This window comes from Lonchura striata, chromosome 3 (genome assembly GCF_046129695.1).
Source record: "Lonchura striata isolate bLonStr1 chromosome 3, bLonStr1.mat, whole genome shotgun sequence".
NCBI classification, from domain to species: Eukaryota; Metazoa; Chordata; class Aves; order Passeriformes; family Estrildidae; genus Lonchura; species Lonchura striata.
Genome location: NC_134605.1, coordinates 7,043,210 through 7,059,226, shown reverse-complemented (window position 1 = coordinate 7,059,226; position 16,017 = coordinate 7,043,210). Strand labels below are relative to the sequence as shown.

At 42.2% G+C, this 16,017-nt stretch overlaps 1 long non-coding RNA gene across 1 annotated transcript; it reads left to right on the top strand.

Annotated features, from left to right (window-relative positions):
- The first annotated feature begins 1,329 nt into the window (after positions 1-1,329).
- LOC116183358 (uncharacterized) lies at positions 1,330-15,579 on the top strand. The gene is made up of 3 exons (XR_004147962.2): positions 1,330-2,062; positions 15,122-15,271; positions 15,500-15,579. It is a non-coding gene; the product is annotated as an uncharacterized LOC116183358 (long non-coding RNA).
- Positions 15,580-16,017: the final 438 nt, after the last annotated feature.

Below are 16,017 nucleotides of genomic sequence, written 5' to 3'. Positions count from 1 at the left end.
AAGCCCTGCTGCAATCTGCCAAACATAGTTTGTCAGCTGAGGATACAATAGATTTTACCCATGACAGATATGCACACACACACATATATATGCATGAAAAGTTCATTCAGTGGGATTAGGCAAATTTACCAGAGCATGTGCAAAACAGCGGTGCCATCCGCTGAAAGCATACCCTTTGCTTGCTCATTTTGATAAATGATTTTGATTTCTTCCAGTCTCTCACTCCAGGAATATTATTGTGGAGACAACATGGAGATCCGTGTACTAATTGTTTCAAGAAATTTTCATGTAGTGATAGGCCTTTAAGATGTTACATTCCCTGGGGTAATTTTTATTCAGATTTTCATTTAATTTTTATTCTACTGTTTAAGGGCAGATACTTGGAATGCTGAGGAACATATCTTGTTCCATCACGCTTGACCCTTCATGGGCAGGCTTTGGCCACAAGTCCAGTGGGAAAGACATAACTTATGCAGAGCCATGCAGATGACACATACTCTTGCCACTTCGCACAGCTTAAACCCTAGAAACAGCAAGGTGAGGTGAGAGAGGCTGAAGAGAAAGGCAAGATCAGATAGTTTATTGCGGCTCCCCCCTATTGTAGACACAGATCTCAATGGATGAAGTGTTTTCTGCAGGAGTTGGAAGCCAGGGGACAGGAACAGGAGCAATTCATTGCAGGGTGGTGGCTCGACCCCGGGTACAGCGAGCAGCAGTGCAACAGCACTAGCAAAGGACCATTCACAAGCTGCATGTGTTCCTGAGGCTTCTTCCCCTTTTCCCCTCTGCTCCTGGGGTGTGCTGGTAGCGAGGCAGGTGCCACGGCTCCCCAGTGCAGGTGGCAGCAGATGGAGAGCTCTCCCCCAGTGCCATGGTGCCAGTGACCAAGCCTCGCTGGCCTGAGCAGCCCGGGCTGGGAAGCAGGCTCAGCTCAGCCGTGCGCAGTGCTGCCTGATGATTCACTCCAGCTCGCTTCTCATTCCCTTGGGAACGCAGAAGGGAGCCAGGGAGCAGAGCAGCACCCTGCAGACACAGTTCCCCTGTGCATAATCTTAGCTTTCCAAGTCAGCCTATGTCCTTACTTAAGGGGAGGACGGAAAACCTGTCAGAATAAACACCAGAAATGATGATTGTTGTGAAGTACAAAGCGAGGATTTAGCCTACTGCCCCCAGCTCTCGTCAGTCCTAATAGGAGGTGAGGGGTGAGCTTGAGGGCTGTCCCACTAACTGGGCAAAGTGGTGATGCAGAGTACTATCAGTAGGCCACTGGGCTGGCTTGGAAATAGTTTCTTTAACAGAGTAAAAATACCTGACTTTGACAGCCAGCATGCTGGTTTGTGTATGCATAATTTGCTGTGATCATGCTATAAATCAAGATGAGACTGCTAAAATTATGTATGACCTCATTTGATAGATTATCTAATAAGAAATTTGCTAATGCAGTTTATCTCTTAAAAAGCCATACGACTGCTAAGGATGAGTACTTTACTGCAGCACATTTAAACCTAATTGTCAGAGGAGAAAAGCAAGCGGATTTCAGAGGTGAGTTAGAAGAGCATCCTTATGAGGATGATGTCTTCACTAAATCAGTGGTGCAATGCAGCAAGCAGGGTGGAAAGGAGTCTCCTCTGGATAAAGGTACAGAAAGCTGCTAGACAAGGCTGTGCTGTGTGAGAATACTGCATGGACTCACTCATCAGTAGCACCTTTATATATGTAAATAGTTGTATCCTAACTGGCATGCTTGCTTTTATTGTTTAATCTAGTGTTATCTTTTAATTTTTTCTGACATTTCAGTTCTGTTTCACTGTCTTGCAAGCAGATCTAAAATCCCCGATATGTGCAAAGAAACTACTAGCCTAGACCTCTAGCTCTAACTTGCTATTCTGGTTATGATGCCTGTCAGAATAAAAAGGGTAATTGTTTTGCTGCTATATGTTACCATCAAATATTTTTGTTCTTCCAGTCCTGTGACTCATTTAAAAAGACTGAACATCACTTTGATGTACACAAACAGAACTAGAAAGCAGCTCAAGCCAATGAAATAAAGCTTGTTTTGCAGGTTTGTTAATCACTTATTCTGTTCCAGTCTTAAATTTATGATTAATATGATTAAAATATAAATACTGTTTTCTTTAGTGATGTTTTTCTAAAGCTCATTCTGGGTCTAAATGCCTGTATATACTGCCTGGATGTATGATACTGTTCAAAGCCTCTGAGATAAACATTAAACCTCCTCACAACTCTGTGTGTGTGTGTGTGGAGGGGGAGGTGTTAGAGAAGTGATGATTTTGAACTCCATTTTAGGATTGGGAAAAATGAGGTGGAAACATGAAAGGGCTTATAAAGGGCCACACAGAAAATGATTATCAGAGCCAAGGCTAAATCTCTGACTTCCCTGGTCCCCATCTCATTTCCTGACTGCCTGGAGCAAAACTTGCAAATGTCCCCTTTCTACGCCCCCTGCACCTTGAGCAAGTCCTGCCTCATTTGTACCCTGCCCAAAAAGGGGAGTTTGTTCACCTCCAGGGAAAATTATTCATTATGGCAGAAATGGGGAAATTGGATGTTACTGTACAGAAAATGTGACCATTGGCACAAGAAGGCAGGAAGTAATTTTACTTCAGTAATTTACAACAGTAGGTGATACATCCACATTGATTTAGGTGTGTGACTAATGATTTGGGATTGTAGAGGAGCTACTGGTGTGACAATAAAAGCAAAGATAACAGTAAAACACTGTAAATTCCAGGGCCTGGGATCAAGAAGCTGAAGAAAGATATTTTGGTAGAGGCATAAATTAGATTCAGGCAGGGGCACTTCCCATGGCATTTGCATAGGAGGCCCATCTGAATATGATGATGCCTGTATTGATGATGTAGTGCCATTTGAGCAGCTGGAACTGTCTCTGAGAGACCTGGAGCCTGTGTTTCTTTGTGAACACACAAAGCTGTGTGTATACATCTGACTGGAGTGATTTATTTACAAAAGAGAAAAACACAAAGGATTGGCAATGTCATCTGCTCATTAAATGGCCCAGCTCTGAAGGGGAGAAGGCACTTGAGGGGTAACAGCATAGTTCACCTTTTGTGCCTTTCCTGACTGACATTAATTGATACAAGATGAACTAGTGAATTTTACATTGAGGACATATTTCTACGAGAAGCTGGACTCAGAGCATCTGCTCACTCACCCTAGACTGTCAAATAATGCCCTGATTTTAATGTTTGGTCACAGCTGATACGCTTTAAGACAAAGTTTCATCATAAAGCTTTCATTAGTCATTCCTTGAGTCATCCTGTTTCATGAGCTCTCACCCCTACCAAGATAAAAATCTAGCTATCAGTAACAATTCTCAGAGACCTACCAGTCAGTGATTCTGTGATGCAACCTGTAGCAGCCAGGCAGAATTTACTCCTCCATATTTCATCTCCTGCCAGCCATCAGCAAGGCAAAGTAAAAACAGCTGCTCTGAGCCCACATTATTGCAGTGAGATTCCAAGGGAGAGATGCTGAACCTCATTTAAAACCAAGGGAGAACCAAGAGAAGAAATAAAAGTCCTAAGCCTGTACCCTTGAAGCAGAATATTTTTTTTCCTCAATACACATCTATTCAAAATAAATCCTTACCATGCCTGCTGGGCAGTAAACCTTGCCATTTAGCTGCATAAACTGTACTTGGCCATATGGTTAGCAATGCACCATGACAAGAGACATATCATAAAAATAGTACTGGTAGAAATATTCTTCAAACACCACTTATGGGCCAAAAATACCCTCTAGAAGAAAGAGACCGTGAAAATACATACTGAGGTTGCTATCTGGTACAACAGCAAATGCTCCTGCTGTGCAAATCAAAAGGTGGATTTTTTTGCTTTGAGAACATTAGTCAAATATTCCTAGATAGACAGATCTTAAATGCATGGCAGGGACTACAGCATGCATTCACTGATCAATAGTTAGACTGCCCAGAAGAGTCCAGGGGATGTGGGAAGAGAGCAAGGCTGCAGTCATACCTTAGGACTAGATTACATTCCTTCAAAGGGTGGAAATCCCACCCTCTCCTAGATCATATGGGAGATATTTAGCTGAATCACCAGAGAAGAGCAATACAGAAATTTCCAAAGCTGGAAGGAGCAAAGTTTTACAGACATCCTATTATATACAACTTACATAATTTGAGTACTTAGCTGCTTAGATAATATAGTGATAGAACTTTATAGAATTAAAAAAAGAGAAGAAAAAGCTTCTCACTGATAATGATATAGCAAGAATGGAATTAAAGTACTCAAAAATCAGTGAAATAAGTCCCATTTTCTTTCTGGCTTTATTGGACATTTCCAAGAGGGACTTAATGAAACAAAGATCATGCCTGAACTCCTATAGCCATGACATCATTTACACTGAACAGTTGACTTCTCAAAGCATCATTTTGCTTTTGGAAAGAGAAGCTTCTGGTGACAGACACAAAAGGCAAAAATCAGGGTGCAAACAGTAGTCTTAAGAGGAGAGTGTTTTTTTTTTTCCTGTTAAACTGCAAATTTACACTAACTGCTCTTGTCTGTATGCAACACCTAATGTCTTGCAAAGGATGAACAACTCTTATCTCCATGTACACAGAGATAAACACAAAAGTCTTGCACAAGTGGCCGCAGCAAAGGACTGTAACTAATGTGGAAGAGTAACCATGCAAGCATGTTATACCTAGAATTATTTCTTCTTTGATCAGAAATTTTGGGGTTTATCTATGTTACATAAAATATCAAGGACTTAGGTCCTCCACTAGCTTAAGTCGTAGCTCTATATCAAAGCACATGGAATTATGTTGATTTGTGTAAGATGATCACATTTTGTAAAACATATTTTGGCTGAGATGCTGATAGACTAGAGTAAGGGAGTAGAAGGAAATAAACCCTTTTAGAAGATAATAATCACATACTTCAGTAGGGTGAGCAAGAAAGAAGTATGTCCTGCTCAGTGAGAAATGTACCCTTTTCTCATATGCACAAGCCATGTTATCTCTAATGAAATAACAACACCTTGTGCTGCAGAAACAGGATGGAGACACACATATGAACAATATAAGGGGGGCCTTACTTCAGAAGTATTTCCTCTGCACTGCTTCTGGTACCTTGCTCTGCTTGCTTTTCCAAAGGAGCATCTCTCTGGTGGTTCAGCTTCTGTGCAGGTAATTCAAGGACTCTTTTTCAAGTACCAGTACACCTCCAGGGATAAGGTTTATCTGAAAGGCAGGCTATACAAACGAACATACAATAAACTTACGTGGTTCCACATTTTTTTCCACTCCAAAGATTGTTCTTCCATCACCTGACACTTTGGTGCAAAATGCATCAACAGGCTAGAAGCTGGTATGTAAACTTCACATGCCAAACACAGGGAGGGCTAAGGACATCCATAGCTGAAGAGTTTCCATGATGGGAGGAGCCATATTCATGTGAGGGTGGAAAACTTGGTTTACCAACAGTCAGGCCATTTGCTTTGGAATAATTTGATCACTGCTGGCATTAGACCAATTAACAGTTTACATGGTGCAACTGTGCTTGGGGAAGCACAGGCTTGCAGCTTCCATGACTAAACACAGCTCTGAAAAGGGCAAGGAATGATAACAAAGGAATTCAAGTTATCTACTACCAGAAAGCAAACCTGATTTCCAACAAAACACCTGCCATTAAAAAATGGTTTCCCACAAATTTCTGATTTCCTTTGTAGAGTCTCATATCTAAGGTTAGCCAGGGATTAGAGGTAAGATGCCAAATGATTTTGCTTATCAACAATAAAAGTTTTCCAGTTCTTTGCAGCAATAGTTAAAAAAAAAAAAAAGGTGCACATGTGGTGCTGCTCTTCCATAATTTTGAAACTGTTCTTCAGGATAATGTATTTTTGTCTCTATTTATTTCCAAGGGCTATTGCTTGGCAGGCAAAACTTTTGGACTGTGTTATGTACCAATCCTTCCAGCATCTAGGTTTTCACAGCGTTATTAATACTCAAGAACACAGGAACAGATCTAAAATAAATATCCCACTGTACTCTTCACTGGGTCCTATGCATCAGCTGCTGCACTAGGATAAAGAAATGCTTGGTATTCCACAACTGGATGGAGAACAGAGAAGGGAGAGCTCACAGTGAAATGCTGGGAGCTTGTTCGCTGTAAACAACCAGAATGGAAGATAAATCCAAGCAGTTCTTTGATCCCAGCAGGGCTCTGTTTGACTCTGCACCGACAGCCAAGAGCCCCTTTACTCCCCCATTCACCAGGCAAAAGGCATTATTGAGCCTCCCTGTCCCACAGAGGCTGGGCTGGGGCAGCATTCATCAGGCTGGGATGAATCTGTCTTGCTCTGTCCCAGGAGAGCACAGGAGGAGCAGCCAGCTCTGCTGCTCAGTGCTTACCATGACCCAGGTGCCTCAACTCCAACACTAATCATGCTTCTCTCTCTGCTGCTCCCAGAGGACTTAAAGGTGTTCCCTCAGATGCTATAATTTAGCCCTTCAGGCATCAATCCTGTTCACCCATGCGAGGACAACAGAGTATTTAAAGCTGAAACAGCCAAAGAATATATTCAAGAATCTATGATAAAAGCTACAATTTTATGCACCGTGGAGCATCCATCAAGGAAATGCACAGAGCTAGTGCCACAAAATAATTACATGTGCCGAGTCCATTGTAAACACAGCTTTTATGTGCATCAGCACAGCTGGGGACAGTGTTTAAAAATATAATTATGTAATGCATTTTATGTAGTCTGTGAGCCATTCAAGTGATACCATCGGTTCAGCAAAATCGCATGCAGCAGGTCTGTATCTATTGGCCTGAGCAAAGAAACATTTTTTCAGGAGCATTATTTTTTTTCCTGCCACAAAATAGATTTGTCTCTGATGCCTACGGGGGATTTGTGTCTCTGTCATTGGCCACTTTCTCTCCTACTTTCACCAATGAAGGAGGAAGGAATGGGGAGTTATTTTTGGCCTTGCAGCAGACTCCAGCATCCAAATCAGTTAGTTCTGAAACCACTTGGGGTGGTGCCGGTTCTGTTTTAATGGCTTTAGAGGGAAGGAATTTGTGATGGCTGACTTAGTGAAAGGAAACAAAGCGGCTGCTGTGCAGTGGAAGGGCAAGGCAAGGTTAAGGCTCTGTGTAAGGAACAGGGTCCAGCCTTCAGCACTAGATGTGCAGCAAAGGGTGAGCTGTGGCTAGGCAGCACAGGGGAGCTATTCCCCAGCCACACAGAGGCTTCAGTCAGCAGGAGATCTCTGCTAAAATGCACAGAGAAAGCAAGCTTACAGCTACACTAACTGCTGACACCCTCACACACCCTCCCCACTGCCACCCCCCCATTTATTTTATCCTTGCAAAGCTTATAGTGTATGAGCTGCAAAACACGCAGAGGAAGCTTTGCTTTCCTTCTTGTGCAGTCTGCAATTGCAGCTCAATTGAGGTGATGCAGCAGGAACATTTCTGATACAGTGCTTCACCATGCTGCTAAATGATAGGAGCTGCAGCATCCACAGACGTTTATCTCAGACAAAAATTGAGGTTTGTAGATACTACTTAATGGTCATTTTAAGGCCCCAAGGCTTTCACTACTTTGCAGACAGTAGATTATGTGTCTCGGCTAAATCCTACATGGAAAATTATGTTTGAGCTGTCAAAGTCTCTCTAGGAGACCCAGAAGATTGGCTTTTTTTTTCATTTAAAGAGACCATTAAAGAAATCTATACCTAGTTTCATAACAGGAGATCCACAGGTGGGAGTAGCAAGATACCTTCCAGCTAGCCAGGAGCTGCCTTGCACAGAAACAGGACTTGATGCTGATTTCTAAATATAGGATCTGAGCTCAGAAAAGAGATTTCCTTTTTTCTGTTAGATGCTGGGTCATGTGAGCATACAGGAAAAGAAAGTGGGGACCAAAATCCTGGTGCCTGCATTCCTAATTGCATGCTGGCATCATTGAGAAAGAGAGGCATAGCTCCTTGCATTCTCCCTTCCTCGCTATGAATATTGTATTTCCCTTTGCTCAGTGGGACGGCGTTGATGGGAAGAGGGAAGAGATCACAGCCAGAAGAGCCCATCCCTGGCTGCAGCACGGCACAGCAGAGCCAAGTGGGAGCGCTGCTGCCCGGATGCTCAGCAGTGCTGGACAGAATAGCTGCTTCTCTGAAAGACAGGCACACATCACCCAGCTACACTTTCAAAAGGAAGCAAATGCAACACTGGGAAACTCTCAGAATTGCCATGTTTGATTCCAGAGCTCCTGAGGTATTTAGGTGTTTCCTTCCCCATGGAAATCTCTGTAAAATACATTTTGTAGATGAAGCTCCTTGTGTTCTCTGTGGCAGATTGTGCAGATATAGACTCGTATATACTGGTGCATACCACCTCATTTCAGAGAAAGCTAGGGCAGCTATCAATGCCTTCCTCCACTCACAGCCTACTGGCACACGTTGGTGACAATATTTCATGTCACATTACACAAGGAAGATAAAGTTTCCCATGAACAATTTAAGTAAGCAAATACTCACACACACATATATATACTACATAGACACTGAGCAGAATCTTTATACATTATTAAGGAAAGACTGATTTGGGGGAAGTCTAAGCAGTTGGTTTCTGTAATTAAACTTGAGGAAAAGCAAACTTTTGGATTTCTAAAATAATTCAATGTGATTTTTAAAGTTGCACATAGTGGATTTTTTTCTGGGGATCTTTGCAACACAAGAACGTATAGTTAGTCAAAACAATAATTGCATGCACACAAACAGAACGTATAAATAAGCAGTACTTAAAAATTAATCTTCTCAGCAGAACTGGTCAGTTGCCAACTAAAAAGTCCTTCAGTCTGTAGTATCAGTATCAAATGAAGGAATTTTATTCCTTCAGGCAGAGATTTTCTAACATGTAACATTTTATATTCTCATGGGCATTTGTAATTGTCCACTTGAATGTGCTCGATAATTTAGAGCAAGACATATTTAACACAATGCCTGCAGACAGTGAGCTGGATTTTTAAAGCCACACTGTTGAGCAAACACAGTCACAAGGTTGTATGTCTATGGCTTGTTAATGCATGAGATAATTCCTTTGTAAGTCTGGTTCAGAATGTATGATACCAACAGGTGAAGACCAAACTCTTTGTATGTCTTGTCTAATCCAACTGGTGAGGTACGAGTATAAAATGAGTTGAAAATTTTACAGTTTTGGACCCCAAAATGGTCTATTTATTATCTCCCAAGGGAAACATGTTAAGTAGAGCACTGTCAGCAGATGAGGCATGGGGAAGAGGAAGGAATGAACAGGCAATGCGACTTCCTCAGGATCACATATCAGCTTTGTAGAGGAATTCACAGCAGAGCTCCTGACTTGTGTTCCACAGATTGCTAACCACTCTCAGCTCCAAAGTGCTTGCAGTGTCCCTTTCCATAGAATGTCACAACTGCACTGCCACAGAAGCAGCAGAGACCACGTTCATTGAACATATTTTAAACAGATCTGTTTTAAGGTTCTTAACAAAAAAGTTACTTGAAAGGGTATGCTCTATCCAAGTGCTTTATGGCTTAAAGGCTAAAAGCAAATTGGATTACAAAAAACACTTTCAAATGGAATGTGTTGTATATGATCACAGGGAACCTTCAAAACATAAAATTAAATAATTTATATCAGTGCCTCCTGGGTGAAGCCTAGCTGTGAATTCAGAGGTAGAAATAAGCAGGCAGAATGTTGTGTCCTAGAAAGAAGAACAAATGCTGCTTCTACCTTTCTGAGAGAACAGAGAATCCCAACACTGACATGAGAACAGAAAAAAAAAATACTTAAAAGCAGGGAGAATCCCTCAGACTGCATGTGCAGTAACTTCTGAATATCCACAAAGAAGTTAGTGCTAACTATATTTATTAGCTAGCAGATTTACCTAGGTGTAACTAAAACTGACTCCTTAAAGCCAGTCACTCATTCTTAAAATATGGTACATATGTGAAACTGCTACCTCTTCCAAAAGAGACAACTGCCTTGGCACAGCAGATTAAGTAATACTGCAGGGTAAATGGTGGGATTTGGTCACAGGTCTGAAGGAGTGTTGTAAGGAGAACCCATCAACCCCTTGCCCTTAAATTCCTTCAGTGCTCTTCTTTTAATCCCTCATACTAATGTTATTTATGCAGTGTTTATTAAAGGTGGTTTCTAATTTCAGGTGCCTCACTAGAAGCACCCAGCTGCTAGAGGTTTGCACACCTCCATCTGACATAGTGGAAGCAGTGGGCAATACCTGGTCTCATCTCCTTCCCTATGACTGCAGTAACACATTCCCACTTTTTCAAACACCACTGCTCAGCACAAATGGCTACTCAAGCTATATTTCCTTAAAAAGGTGGGAGTTGGGGAAGCATTGGCTATTTGGACACTTGCAGGCAAAATATGTTTTTTTTAAGTAAGAAGATCCCAGCAGATGGATTGCTTGAAGGAAAAACATGGAGCAAAATGCCATAGCTAGTCCAAATAGTTACAGCCAAGATGAAATGTGAAACTGAAACCCAACTTGTTAATTGTATCTTGGCAGTGTGCAGTTGCAGGTAATGATTGTCTTCACAGTCCAAATTCTCATGCACTTCCCAGCTCATGAAATGGAAAGTTGAGAACATAATCACCCCGAGTGGCAGACAGAGCTGGTGGATGGCAGCTTTGAGCTACTCGGAAAATCCAAAAGAGTCTCAGCCTTTAGAACAAGGAAGGTTCTATAGTGACCCTCCAAAGCACCTCACAACGAGGAGTTTCCTTTTGCTCACTATGCACAACAACAGAAGTGGTGGTATGGCCTCATCAACAACCAGGACAACAAAACAACTTTTAAGTTGTTACAGTTTTAAGGACAAGGAGAAGGTGATAACCAACCTCTACCTGCAGCACCATGTAAGAGCACTGTGAGTGTTTCTTCCCCCCTTGGAAAAAGTAGGTAGATGTGGAGAAAGAGTTAGAGAAGTTCTTACCCTCCATTCCACCCTGAATTTTCTAGAATTTATGGCTGCTGGAGAGCCAGTTTTGAGTATTCACTTACCTGGCACATGCAGGTGAGAATTTGGTCTGTTATAAAGTGGAAGAGTTAAAGGCAAGAATGGACCACTACAATCACCCTTTCTAATCTCTAATGTACTTAATTTCAATTCAGTAACCCCATAAAGAACCACATAACCATCTATTTAAGTAAATATCTGGCTAAAACATGTCTTCTGAAAATATATTAGTCCTTGTCTTAAGAAGAGTACATGAACAATCACTCCTTAGGAGGTTTTTCTCAGTAATAAAAATTATTTCAAAATTAAGCCAAATTTCTAATTTGAGCTTACTTACCCTCAGGTTCCAGATGTCTGGGACATACTTCACCAGTCTCCACACATTCTCTTGAGCCATTCATTTTTTGGTAGTACCATCTTACCATGAGGGTACTTTATACTGAGCAAGTCAGCTTTTAATCTTCTTCCTGATAAAGCTAAACCAGCTCTCCATTGAGGCTCTCCTGCTAAAGATTCCAGGCCTCAAATCTGTTTGTAGCTCTCTGTGAAATCTTTAATCAATACCTAGGCAACTAAAATGTCTGTCACAAAATAAAGGATACTGAGACAAAAAAGGGGCATATGAGGAGAAGGAACATGCACTTCAAACAGCAAGTCTACAGCATTACAAAATACAGCATTCCGACCTTGACTTCATCTGTTTTACTCTGTTTTGTTAAGTTCCAGCCTTACCTTTAAATCTCCTACATGTACGGGAACAAAATATGAGGGAAACCATTGTGTTTTCATGTCTGAGGACAAATTTGAGACCCCCCTGAACTGTAGAGAGAAGTGCTGAGGCAGTGTCCAGCCAGAGGCTGGGATTAAAGAGGTGTGCAGAGTGTACCCAGGACAGCCCCTGGAACCCAAACAGGGCACTGATATTTGGGCTGCAGGCTGTGGCTATTCAAGGACCCAGTTCATGTTTGCTAAGCTGTTAATTACAGTGTAGGACTTCGTTTCTAATACCAGTGACACAGCAGGAAGCTCCCAAAGTCCCTACTTCACCCTTCCCCACCAGCACCAAGGGTACACCGTACTACTGTTACTTTACTTTCACATCATTATGCTTTTAAAAACCATCAGATCACAGCTGCAAGAAGGAGCCATCCTTGGAATGGCGTATATTTAAAAGAAAGGCAATTTCCAATTACTACAGCCTGTAAAAGCCAGAGATCAGATTCAATTACACTGCACTTTGCAATTTACAATCTGTTGGTGTTCATTTCAGCAGAGGCTTGTTAAATGCTCTCTTGCTGCAGACCTTCAAAATGTTCTTGCCAACTGAAAGAGCAGAGGTTCTTAGTGGAGCCTTACCATAGCTCAAGCCATTAAAATCCGGGTCAGACTCCAGCCTCTACTCAGAAACCCCACTTAGGCAAGGGTGGCACATGGCTGGGCTTCAGCCCAGTGAAGGAACTGGTGAGCAAAGCTGCTGTGAGCACACATTTAAAATGTGAACTCACCAGAACACATAAATATGCAATATGTCAGATTCTGACCGGCTCACTGACCTATTATGGCTCTAAATCCAGAATCTGAATGTCCTTGGATGTGAGAACCCCGGGTTTGGTCTGGGGTCTCATGTGGTGGTAAAGTCTCTCCTCCAAGCCGTGCTTCCAAAGAAAAACTCCTCAGCCTCTTGCTGTTCGGTCTCAAGGCAGTTTATTGTGAGTTATCTGAAAGATTGCCCAGGCAGAGACACACACACACCCTGACATCCTCTCTGTCTGCTGTCCTCTTCTTCTCTCCCCCCGCCCAGGGCTGCTGCTGTCTTTTATATGATATATTACATGTTACATGTTTACAGTTTTTCCCCCAATACCTACTACCTATGGTGCTTTTCTACTCTAAACCAATCTGTGAGTGCCAACATCACCAAGAACATGGAGGCAAGGAAGAAGAAGGAGGAAGAACAGGATCAGCCCACTTTCCTCCATCTTAGAACTTCTGACCCCCATGTACAAAGTAAAAACCCTCCTGTACAGGTGCTAAAACCCCCCTGTACAATACTAAAAAATTTTCCCCTCTACTTTGTAACTACTTCTACTATACTATCTAACCCTTTGTGACTGCTTGCTCCATCTTCAAAGTTGGTAACTCATTCCATGGCTCAAACTCAAAATCACAGCTGTTTCCAGCTGCCTGCCGGGATCTAAAATGCTTCTGACCAAGGCCTGGAACCTCTAAAAATGTCTGAGGGACATTTTGAGTTCCAACACTTGGATTTTCCTTTTTTAAGAGAGAGGCTCTCTGGCTTCACAGTTTGGTTGCTATTGCTGTGGCACATAAGTCCTCAGAGATAAAAAGGATGCAGGGAAGGTGCTTGTCCTGATGTTTCCTGATGCACATTCAGCAGATCCACAACCCAAGGGAGGTGGCAAAATCCAAGGGAAGCGCCACAAAGGCAGTAGATTCCCAGGCAGGTGATCTTTGCAAGCCTCTTCTCAAAAGTACAATGCCAAATATTGCTTAGGGATGCTACTGTAAAAATTAAGGAGCAGTGGTAAAGTCAATAGAATTGTATCAGTTCATACCAGATCAAAATGTGGTGCTCTCTAGGAAACTATGAATCAGTGGTATGTACTTGATTAATTGCAAACAAAGGTTTCCAAAGAATCCCTGGCTCAGGAAAAATGCAAAGTGTCTTTTGATGTGTTACAACAAAGCTGATAGCAATGACATTTGCAAAAATGGAAAATTATTACATTTCTAAATTCATCCCAGGGCTAACACAGTCAATCCTTCCCCCATTTCTGCACATCCACTGGTATGGACCTTGTCAAATACCTGAAAACATGAAACTAAAGCAGAGGAGGAGAACAACAACAGAAACACCAGCAAGCATCCCTCTTAGTAGTTAAAGACATATTTTCCAACAAGAAATTTGCCAGAGACACTGAACTGATCCGCTAACAAGACAAATCAAAATTATTTAAGATTTATTTAGGAGACCAGATACCAACAAAAGTCACTGCTATTAAATCTTGCCTGTTAACAATGGCTCAGTGTAAAATTAGCATATTCCTGAATGGGCTCTTGCCCTGAGGTTGTGGTTCTTTACCTGCAGTGTAGTAGTGCAGTGCACCATGAAAGTTCAAAGTAGGCAGCTGCCTTTGCAGATCATGGGATGCATTAATTTTGTGTATTCTATTTGCTTTTATTTTAAATATTGTGACCTCTCTGCTCCCCTTTCTGCATTTCATTTTTAAGTTTGCCTTAGTAATTTTTAGTAATTTTTCATTTTTGTATTGGTTTTGGGTGTGGTGGAAGCCAAACATGCTTATCTGCTATTGTTCCACTAGTACTGAGCTACATTACCAGTGGCATGAGCTACAGGGGTTTTGTGTAATCAGGATAAATCAGAGTGATTTCAGAGAAATGCAAGAAGTCAAGCTCAGATTGCACAAATTGCTCCAAAGTCAGAGGAGGAACCAGGTCATATAGCAGCCAGCAACCCAAAACCAAGATTTGAACAGGTGTCAGTTGACCCTCCTGCCATGAAGAACGATCAGAAAAAGCACCAGGGGAGGATGGATGGGAACGAATCCTGAAGGAGCTGCAGGCAGGAGAACCCTGGTTCTCTCCCAAGTCCAAGGACTGCAAAAGCATGCAGCAGCCTGCAGGGTTGCTGGCTCTATCCGTGCCAGTCCTTGGGGGAGCACAGCCAGGGTTGCCCTTGGGCAGCAGCCAGCAAGAGGTTTTGACCCTAAACAGTGGGGCTAAGGAGATTCCAAGGAGGAGATAAAGTTGACTTTGGCAGCCTTGAGGAAAATTTCAAGGCAGTTTTTGAGGTGAAATGAGAGGAAAGCTAGGAGACAGGCAAACTTGGAAATGCAGCAGCTGCAATATTCATCAAAATTTAAGTCACATATGGATTAAAAATGAAGACATAACTTCTGAGCTATGAGTATCACTAGGAAAAGGAGATGGGCAATTCAGTCTAAAGGGTGTTTTAAATCTCTGTTTTTAGCTAAAGAAACTAAATGTTAACAGGAGACACTGACATGAACTTGGCTTTTATAAGGAAGAACTTTCCCTTCCTCCTCCCAGCAGGGCAGCAAGCCAAGCTGCAAGCCGACGATCAAAGGTCAGGCAGCGCTGCTGAATCTCACCAGTTCTCAGGATCTCCGCTGGAAACAAATGCTTTCACAGCTGAGCACGTTTCTAAGGGCTGCTGAAAGCTACATTTCAATTAATGCAGAGGTAATACACTTTGGGTTCTGGGTGACATCAGCATGGAGATATTTCGGGTGGCAGTGAGTCAATTCTCTGTTCCTAGCAGGGCTGCAGGCAGCGCTGGGAACAGGGAGGCAGCTATGGTCTCCCCTGCCAGGAGGGGTCTGGGGTAGGGAAACATCCACTTTTGCTGCTTGCCCTGTGCTAGGTTTTATGGATAAGCTGAATTTGGTTTCTGTGATTATCCTACCTCAGAACAAGACCAAGCTTCTGCAGATGGAAAAGCTGAAAACGTGAATTTTGAGAGCCAGATTTTGTCTGCACTACTCAAGTAGGTCTTCGAGGACTACCTGCCTACATTCCCCAAAAGTTCACATCTCATCACTTCTGTTGGAAAGTAATACATGTGTGTGTGTTTTTATATATATCTATATATCACTTACATGAGCTCACACAACTGGGGTCACACAGATCATTAGTTAGGGAAGGGACCACGCAGCATTTCACATTTCCTGCAAAAAGACCCATAGGTTTCTCTCAGTTTGAATCTTGGCTATAAACTGCATTCCACTTTTTGACCTTGAGCTGTTGGAAAGTATTTTCTGGACTAGACAATTAGGAAGAAAGTGGAACAGTATATGAAAATTGGTGTGGGGTTATGTACTTTTGAGCAGGGTGGCCTTGGGCCATTGATGGCAGATAGACCACACCTGTGTGAATTTTTCTGTCCCTCAGAATGGTATGAACAAGTTACTGAAGGAGAAATTTAGAAG